Source organism: Pleurodeles waltl, chromosome 7 (assembly GCF_031143425.1).
Source record: "Pleurodeles waltl isolate 20211129_DDA chromosome 7, aPleWal1.hap1.20221129, whole genome shotgun sequence".
NCBI lineage: Eukaryota > Metazoa > Chordata > Amphibia > Caudata > Salamandridae > Pleurodeles > Pleurodeles waltl.
This window is the reverse complement of record NC_090446.1, coordinates 924,424,835-924,435,351: the sequence shown is the minus strand read 5'-3', so window position 1 is coordinate 924,435,351 and position 10,517 is coordinate 924,424,835.

The window sequence follows — 10,517 nt, the reverse complement described above, 5'->3', positions numbered from 1 at the left end:
GTTGAACCTGTCCATGATTCTTCGCCATAGCTCCATCTTCCTAGCTATGGAGGTGTGCTGTACCTGTGATCCAAATACCTGTGGCTCTACCCGTACGATTTCCTCCACCATGACCCTGATCTCCTCCTCCGAAAACCTGGGGTGTCTTTGGCGTGCCATGGGGTGGTGTAGGTGATGTGTGGGGTGGTGTATGTGGTGATGAGTGTGGTGATGTGTAGTGGTGTGGGGTGTTTTGTGTGTGGATGTTGTGTGGGTGATGTTGTTGTGTGCCTCTCTGTGGTGGGGTTGTCTCTGCTGCGCTCTCTCTCTCGCCTTCGTCTGTAATTTTTGGTCGTAGGGGTTTGTGGGTGATGTGGGTGCGTGTTTTATATTGTATTGATTGTGTTGGAGTGGTGTTTGTATGTGTATTAGGTGTGTGTATTTTGAATTGTCCAATGTGGCGGTGTTTTGGAGATGTGTGTGTATTTTGAGCGCGGCAGTGTGTACCGCCAATGGAATACCACAGTTGAAAGACCGCCGCATGGATTCGTGGGTCGTGATAGCATGGGCGTGTTTCTGTTGGCGTGACGGTGGAGGTTTTGTTTTCGCCAGTTTATCACTGACCTTTGGTGTGGCGGACTTGTGTGGGTGTCTGAATTTCGGCGGATTCCGAGATGTGGGTCATAATAACTGTGGCAGATTTCCACGGCCGCAGCGGTGTATTGGCGGTCTTCTGCACGGCGATAAGTGGCTTTTACCACCAATGTTGTAATGACCCCCTATGTGTTTGAAAATGCCACTTTTAGAAAGTGAGCATTTTCTTGCTTATACGATTTCTGTGACTCTGCCTGTTTGTGGATTCCCTGTCTGGGTCAGTTTGACAGTTGGGCTGGTTGCACCTCACACTAGACAGTGACACAAAGGGAGCTGGGGTGTAGCCTGCATATCCTGATGAGCCATCTGTGCTAGGAGGGAGGAGAGGAGTTGCCACTCACACCTGAAAGGGCTGTGCCTGCCCTCACACAATGCAGTCTCCAACCCCCTGGTGAGTGTCTGGGACCTGGCCTGGGCAAGGCAGGATTTCACATTCAAAAGAGACTTTACTTTGAAGTAGGCCTACTTCAAAGGAGAAATTGGGTATAAGAAGGGCACCCAAAACCTCAGACTTTAGAAACACTTCTGGAACGAAGAGGAAACTCTGCCTGGTGAAGAGCTGAATAGCTGAGGAAGTAGAGCTGCCCTGCCTGTGACTGTGCTTTGTGGAGCTATCCTGCAGTTGCTGCGTCTGCCAGAGTAAGAGGGCAAAGACTGGACTTTGTGTGCCTTCCATCTTGAGATGAAATCTGCAAGGGCTTGATCTAGAGCTTGCCTCCTGTTGTTTAAAGTCACAGGGACAGCAAAGACTTCTCTCTGCCAGCACCTGGAGTCTCTGGAGAGACTCCTTCTCTGCCCTGAGGTGCCCATCCAGTTCCTGGGACCCTGAAAGGAAAAGCTGGCAGCCTAAAGACAAGGAAATCCATGCACAGAGCGCCATACGGGGAAAAGATTTACGCAACTCCGATCTGCAGCTGAAAAACCGACGCGCCGCCGGCTCTGCAGCTGAGAAAACGACGCTCGCAGGAAACGCGACCGAAGAATCGACGCACGGAGCAGGAGAAACGACGCGCAGCTTCGCTGACGGAGGCTGGGAGATCACAACCTGCTCTGTGGGGATTTCGGATCATCGTGCAGCTGGATTTCTGACTCACATACCGCTGTGCGGAGTTATTTTTGACGCACACCCACCCGTGCAGGGTTATTTTTGACGCACACCAGGTACATTTTCACGTTAACAGCGCTAGTGTGTGTTTAAAACTACTTAAAGACTCTTTTTGATTTTTAATTGATAACTTGACTTGTGTATTGTGGATTTTTGTAGTTTTGGTCTTGTTTTGTTTAGATAAATATTTCCTATTTTTCTAAACTGGTGTTGTGTCATTTTGTAGTGTTTTCATTAAGTTACTGTGTGTGTTGGTACAAATACTTTAAACCTAGCACTCTGAAGTTAAGCCTACTGCTCTGCCAAGCTACCAAGGGGGTAAGCAGGGGTTCGCTGAGGGTGATTCTCTTTTACCCTGACTAGAGTGAGGGTCCTTGCTTGATCAGGGGGTAACCTGACTGTCAACCAAAGACCCCATTTCTAACACTGGTGATCAGCGGTTTGGATTTGGACTTGTATTTGTACTTGACATACAGTGATTAAGTGTACACTACTGTTTTGAGTGCAGACCACTACGTGACCACATACTACATGTCTTGTGATTTTTGCTTTTTCTCTTTGGAACTGTTTTTTTGTTCTACTTCCATTTTTGCTGATCCCTTGATTGACTTTTCTTGAACTTCATTTGGGAACTTGTTTTTCTGCCTTTGGAATTTTGCGCTTAAACCTCTCATCATGTCTCAATCTGGAGATGCATCAGTTGAAGCTGCTTTTGACCTAGAGAAATTAGAGAGCTATACAAAGGCTCAGTTGAAGCAGTTTTGTAAAAGTTTTGACTGTCCCATTAAGAGCTCATCCAAGAAGGAGGAGCTGCAAAAGGCACTGAGGGCCTGGGTGATAGCCACAGAAGCTGATGAGCACACAGAGGATGAGGAAGATGAGGAGGGAGAGGGGCAATCCATTCACAATGGTATAGTGGGTGGGCCTGTTTAACCCAGGGAGAGAGTCTCTAGGGCAGGTAGCAGTGTGTCCTCCAAGGGTCTGACCCCTGAAGATTTACAGGACCGACAGGCAGAGGGGGAGTACCAGTTGGAGCTGAAAAAGCTAAGTCTAAAGATGGAGTGGGAAAGGGAGAGGGAGAGGGAGGAGGGGAGAGCAGCCCTTGGGGAAAAGAAGATGCAGATGGCTCATGAGCTTAACTTAAAGGAGTTAGATCAGAGAAGCAAGTCTAGTAGAGATGGTGGCAGCATTACTACAGTGCATTCTGAAAGAAGAGTACACATACCAAAGGAACTTGTGAAGGATTACAAGAGGGAGGATGACATATACTTGTGGTTCAAGGGGTATGAGTCTGCTCTTCACATGAATCTGGTCCCTGAAGCACATTGGGGGGCGGCTCTGTGGAAGCACTTTGAGGTAGAGGGGAGGGACAGGATTTCACCTACACTATCATGAAGGATGCCCTACTCACAAGGTATGGTCTCACCCCTGAGCAGTATAAGGATAAGTTTAGATCCTACAAGAAAAAGGAATCCCAAACATGGTTGGAATAAGTAGATTCTTTTTGCTGGTCACTGGATGGTTGGGTTAAGGGCAGTAAGGTAACTACGTATGAGGGGCTTTACAATCTGATTGCTTGGGAGCACTTGTACAGTTTATGTTTTCCAGAGCTGCGCCAGCACCTGATTGACAGCAAGCTGACTGATCCCAGGAAGCTTGCGCAGGAAGTGGACCACTGGGAGAGCATCAGGGTCCAAAAGAGGTATGGGGGAGACCACGCCAAGGGTGGGCAGGGTCCTTCTCAGAAGAAAGGGGGGATAAGGGTAAACGGGGAGTTCTCTAAAGGGCCCCAAACTGATTCCCAGGGTAAGGATTCCCAACCTCACAGTGAAAAGAAGCCATGGTTCTCCAAAGGGAAGCCAGTGGCAGGTGGTCCCCCATGTAAGTGCTATGCATGTGACCAGGTGGGTCATGTGAGGGGGGACCCCAAATGCCCCAAAAGTACACCACCACCCACTGGTGCGCCGTCCCAGGGTTTAGCCAGTGTAGTGCTTGGGGAGGAGTTGGTTTCAGGTGGGTGGGAACCAGTTGAAATGACCCTTGTCTCACTAGGGGACAGTGAAATGGTCCAGAGAACCCTAGTGCCTGAAAACACTAAGAAGCACAGGCAGTGGATGACCATTAATGGACAGAGGGTGGAGGCTCTGAGAGACACAGGAGCCAGTGTGACTACAGTGAGGAGTCAGCTGGTGTCTGAAGAGCAGATAGATCCCCGGTTACTTCACCAAGTAGTTGCAGTGGACAACTCAGAGCGCCTGTGCAGAGTGGCGCAGGTTCCCTTTGAATGGGGGGGGATCTCAGGTTCCTTGAAAGTAGCTGTGAGTCCAACCATGCCTGTCGATTGCAGTGTCTGTGTGTGCAGTTTTAACTGTAAATTCGACTTGGCAAGTGTACCCACTTGCCAGGCCTAAACCTTCCCTTTTCTTACATGTAAGACACCCCTAACGTAGGCCCTAGGTAGCCCCAAGGGCAGGATGCAGTGTATGGTTAAGGTAGGACATATAGTAATGTGTTTTATATGTCCTGACAGTGAACTATTGCTAAATTCGTTTTTCACTGTTGCAAGGCCTGTCCCTCTCATAGGTTAACATGGGGGCTACCGTTAAATCTGATTAAAGTGTAGATTCCCTTTGGGAGCGGATGGACATGTGGAGTTTGGGGTCTCTGAGCTCACAATTTAAAAGTACATCTTTTAATAAAGTTGATTTTAAGATTGTGTGTTTGAAAATGCCACTTTTAGAAAGTGAGCATTTTCTTGCTTATACCATTTCTGTGACCCTGCCTGTTTGTGGATTCCCTGTCTGGGTCAGTTTGACAGTTGGGCTGGTTGCACCTCACACTAAACAGTGACACAAAGGGAGCTGGGGTGTAGCCTGCATATCCTGATGAGCAATCTGTACTAGGAGGGAGGGGAGGAGTGGCCACTCACACCTGAAAGGGCTGTGCCTGCCTTCACACAATGCAGTCTCCAACCCCCTGGTGAGTGTCTGGGGCCTGGCCTGGGCAAGGCAGGATTTCACATTCGAAAGAGACTTTACTTTGAAGTAGGCCTACTTCTGGAACCAAGAGGAACCTCTGCCTGGAAAAGAGCTGAATAGCTGAGGAAGAAGAGCTGCCCTGCATGTCACTGTGCTTTGTGGAGCTATCCTGCAGTTGCTGCTTCTGCCAGAGTAAGAGGGCAAAGACTGGACTTTGTGTGCCTTCCATCTTGAGAAGAAATCTCCAAGGGCTTGATCTAGAGCTTGCCTCCTGTTGTTTGAAGTCTCAGGGACAGCAAAGACCTCTCTCTGCCAGCACCTGGAGTCTCTGGAGAGACTCCTACTCTTCCCTGTGGTGCCCATCCAGTTCCTGGGACCCTGAAAGGAGAAGCTGGCAGCCTAAAGACAAGGAAATCCACGCACAGAGCGCCGTGCAGGGAAAAGATTGCCGCAACTCCGATCTGTGGCTGAAAAAACGACGCGCCGCCAGCTCCGCAGCCGAGAAAACGACACTCGCAGGAAATGCGACCGAAGAATCGACGCACGGAGCAGGAGAAACGATGCGCAGCTTTACTGACGGAGGCTGGGAGATCACAACCTGCGCTGCGGGTATTTCGGATCATCGTGCAGCTGGATTTCCGACTCACGTACTGCCGTGCAGTTATTTTTGACGCACACCCACCTGTGCGGGGTTATTTTTGACGCACACCAGGTACATTTTCACGCTAGCATCGCTAGTGTGTGTTTAAAACTACTTAAAGACTCTTTTTGATTTTTAATTGATAGCTTGACTTGTGTATTGTGGATTTTTGTTGTTTTGGTCTTGTTTTGTTTAGGTAATTATTTCCTATTTTACTAAACTGGTGCTGTGTCATTTTATAGTGTTTTCATTAAGTTACTGTGTGTGTTGGTACAAATACTTTACACCTAGCACTCTGAAGTTAAGCCTACTGTTCTGACAAGCTACCAAGGGGGTAAGCAGGGGTTAGCTGAGGGTGATTCTCTTTCTCTGAAACTGACTGTCAACCAAAGACCCCATTTCTAACACACAGTTTAACTCTCTAGGACAGCCATTTATTAAACGTTAAGAAATACAACTTTGACATGAGGCCTGAGAACTAGGCCAAGACCTTCTCTAAATTATGGCCTACAATTAATAGTGCTAATACATAATGCTTAATCCTTAATATGAAATAGTACTACATTAGTCAAACATATATTCAACATTTCACAGTTTTCAAATATTAATAAGTACACTTCGTGAACATTGGTGGCCACTCATCGTAATCGCATTTTCAAATGCGTGCATTATTTTTCTACGTTATTATATTTTCTACACAAATCCATTGGTCAGAATACATGAACATGCATTAATAATTTTTATTAAAACACCTGCACGAGCAGGTCCACAGACAATCCCACGGAGCTCATAGCCCTGCTCAGCATCTCCCATAGAGGGCTGGTTAGGGTAGGGTCGAAGAAGCGGTGGATTCGGGGAGGAAGCATGTTTGCTTAGACTTGAGCCACCCTGTTTTGTGAGGGTAAGTCCCATGTTCTGGCAGGCCTGCCCGACTTCTGGGAATGCTAAGAGCCCCCAGCATACAAATCAGGTTCTGGCCACCAGCGTACATCAGAACAAATGTTTCATCTCCCTGATATAGGGGGTAACAACCGTTTCAAGGATCCCCATTCAGCCAAAGACCAATAAATATCTGTGATATATGTGAGAGTCGGGTTTGTCATTATATTATTTTTGCTATACATCGCACTCTACTGTGTGACCATGGGTGACGGTGCAGACTGTTCTTTTTATGAGCCCAGATATTGCTGAGAGCCACAAAACAGGACAGGCTCTTGTAGGGTAGTATAGCTTGACAAACATTGGCCATCTTTCTCTGACAGCATGGGTCTCAGAGCATGCTATCCTTTATTGCATAGCTCAACCAGCCTTCTTTGCCATCGGCTGATTAATAGGCCTGCATATCCCTCTTTGTAATTGATATCTCCTCCTATTCAGGAATGAGGGCTTTCTTCCAGGGCACAGCCAGCTGTCCCCAGTGAACAGGAAACAAGAAGGATGCAGGGCAAAGGGCAGAGGTCCAGAAAAGAGTAAATTGTACACTCAGTTCTCTAATGGATCATGAAATTCCAGGGTCCTGCCTCCATGAGGCTGAAACCCAACACGAGTGCATCACTAGAATGAGAAGTCAGTCAGGCATTGGCAAAGCTAATGCAGCAGCTACACGAAAATAACTGGTGTTGTGGTTTATAGATCTAAAGCTTGCGCCTATAATGTCCGTACAGTAGTGTAACTAACGTGGTTTTATAACCTCAATCAGCAGAACTCATCTCATTGCTCTAAGAAGGATGAAAAGCAGGAGGGTTGGGGGTGTGTGTGAGAGAGAGAGAGAGAGAGAGAGAGAGAGAGAGAGAGAGAGAGAGAGAGAGAGAGAGAGAGAGAGAGAGAGTGAGACAGATCGAGTATCATTTTCAACCTCAAAATATAGTGTAATTTTTGTGGGTCAGGTTATTTAATGAACATCCTCTAGCACATTTCAGAGCGTGCTGATCATGTATCTGCCTATGGCACGGGTTGCAGGGCGTACAAGTGTGCGCCCAAATCAAGTGGGGGTAAGGAGAAATTCTCCTGCTATTCACTGTTTTCAGTTAGTTCACCAGATTGCTTTACTTTTTTCAAGATAAAACGTTCTTGTGCAACACCTCCGCCTACCAAGGAGGACCTGAACAGATAATGTACAAAAGATATGCAATGTTATTGTTGGTTGTTGGTTCACTATATTTAGGGAATTAGGTGAGTTGGAGAAGGTTTTGGCTGCGCAGACGATGGAGAGTAAATAAGATAAGTTACTAATTGACTTAAAATCCGTGATAGAGACATGCAGGGCAGGAAGGCTGTGTATATGCGTGCACTGCAAAACTCTATGCTTCATATTAAGAGACCACATACTGGAGACAGGATTCTTTTCAGTGTGTCCCACACATACACAAGACATGCTTGGGATATTTTTAGACTCACCTGCCTTCTTGTTCTCGAGGCCTGGTGACGGGACTGCTACAACAACGGCACACACACGAACTCGGTAGCTTAAACTAGAAGAAAGCTACTGTACTCCTCCCCTCAGGCCCTAGCACCTATCAAAAGATAATCAATAGGGGTTGCTGGGTGGAAGAGAAGGAGCAACAGTTCACTGTCACACCCCCTCCTCCATTGCTCCAAATGGCCTGCCCCACCCCCGCCATTTAGATTAACAGAGATCTTTTAACCACGCCCTGGGCCATCCACCCAAAACAAGACATCTATTCCTGGCAGTGACTGACACACACACCACACTCACCAGTGTCTTATCAGTGCCCTGGCTTATACCTGCAGGTCAGTGGTTTCCACGCCCAGCCAACACATGCAGGGCATATGGACCATAGGGCTGCCCCTCCCCCCACAAAAAATAGATTTAGACAGCTTTCCCAGCAAGCACAATTTATTGCTAGCTGCTCAGCGTTTCTTCTAATCCTTTGGTTTCTCACCCCGGGGGTGGAAGGGCGACACCCATTGCACATGTTATTACCAGCCATTCCAGATTGTTTTGGATTGGAGTGGGGCAGATTGAAGTGGGGCGGATTGGAGTGAGGTGGACTGGATTGCACTGGGGCAGATTGGGGTGGGGGATGCTAGGTGGACTGTTTCAGACTGGAGGCAGCAGATTGTTTTGGATAGGAGCAGATTGAGATTAGAGTGGGGTAGATTGATTTGGATTGGAGTGGGGCAGATTGTTTTGGGTTAGAGTGGGGCAGATTGGTTTGGTTTGTACTGGGAAAGATTGCAGTGGGACAGATTGTTTTGGATTGTAGTGGGCCAGATTGTTTTGGATTGAAGAGGGACAGACAGTTTTGGATAGGAGTAGGCAGATTGTTTTGGACTGAAGAGGGGCAGACCGTTTTGGAATGGAGTGGGCAGATTGTTTTGGATTGGAGTTAGGCAGATTGGAGTTGGGTGGATCGGAGTGGGCCAGACTGGATTGAGCAAATTGGAATGAACTGGGGGATCATTGGAGTGAGGCAGATTGTTTTGGATTACAGTTGGGCAGTTTATTTTGGAATGGAGTGGGGCAGATTGTTTTGGATTGGGGTAGATTGGTGTGGCGCATATTGCTTTGGAGTGGAGCGGGCAGATAGTTTTGGATTGGAATGGGGCAGATTGGAGTGGGGCAAACTGTTTTGGATTGGAATGGGGCATATTGCTTTGGGTTGCAGTGGCAGATTGTTTTGGATTGGAGCAGGTTGGAGTGGGGCAGATTGTTTTGGTTTGTACTCATACAGATTGGAGTGGGCATATTGTTTTGAATTGGCATGGGGCAGATTGTTTTGGATTAAAGTGGGGCAGATTGAAGTGGGGTAGATTGGGATGAGGTGGACTGGATTTGAGTGGGGCAGATTGGATTGGATGGGGGAATTGGAGTGGGGCAGATTGCTTTGGATTGAAGTAGGGCAAGTTGGAGTGGGGCAGATTGTTTTGGACTGATGTGGGGCAGATTGGAATGGGACAGATTGTTTTGGTTTGTACAGGGACAGATTGGAGTGGGGCATACTATTTTTAATTGGAGTGGGACAGATTGTTTTGGGTTGAAGAGGGGCAGACTGATTTGGAATGTGCTAGGCAGATTTTTGTTGGACTAGAGTGTGGCAAATTTTTTCTATTAGGGCAGATTGGATCGAGGTAGATTGTGGTGGGGGACTGGAGTGGACTGGAGTGGGGCGAATTGGAATGCAGGGGGCTTGGAGTGGGACAGATTAGAGTGGGCCAAATTGTATTGGAGTAGGGCAGAATGCATTGGAATGGAGTGGGGCAGATTATTTTGGATTGGGCAGATTGTTTTGGAATGGAGTGGGGCAGGTTGTTTTGGATTGGAGTGGCGCAGATTGTTTTGGATGGGAGCAGATTGGAGTAGGGCAGATTGAAATGAGGCAGATTAGACTGAGGTGGACTGGATTGGAGTTGGGTGGATTGGAGTGGAGAGGGGCAGATTGTATTAGAGTGGGAAAGATTATTTTGGATTAGAGTGGGGCAAATTGGAATGGGGCAAATTGCTTTGGACTGGCGTCAGCAGAGTTTTTTGGATTGGAGTGGGGCAGATTTTTTGGGATTGTAGTGGGGCAGACTGGAGTGGTGCATATTGTTTTGGATTGGAGTGGGCAGTTGTTTTTTTTAGTGGATAGGATAGATTATTTTGGACTGCAGTGGGGCAGACTCAAGTGAGGCAGATTGGGGTGGGGTGTGGTGAGGTGGACTGTACTGGGATAGATTGGATTGTGGTGGGGGACATGAAGTGGGGAAGATTATTTCAGACTGGAGTGGCACAGATTGGTTTGGAATGGAGTGGGACAGATTGGAGTGGGGCAGATCAGAGTGGGGCAGACTGTTTGGAATTGGAGTGTGCAGGTTGAAGTGGTTTAGGTTGTTTGGGGACTGGGCAGATTGTTTTGGATTGTAGTGGGACAGTTTGGAGTGGGGCAGATTGTTTTGGATTGGGGCAGATTGTTTGGAATTGGAATGGGCAGGTTGGAATGGTTTAGATTGTTTTGGATTGGACTGGTTAGATTGTTTTGGACTGTAGCAGATTGTTTTGGATTTGTAGTGGGACAGATTGGAGAGGGGTAGATTGTTATGGATTGTGGCTGGGCATATTGACTTGGATTTTTAGTGGGTCAGATTTTTTGGATTGTAGTAGGGCACACTGGAGTGATGCATATTGTTTTGGATTGGAGTGGGGCAGATAGTTTTGGAT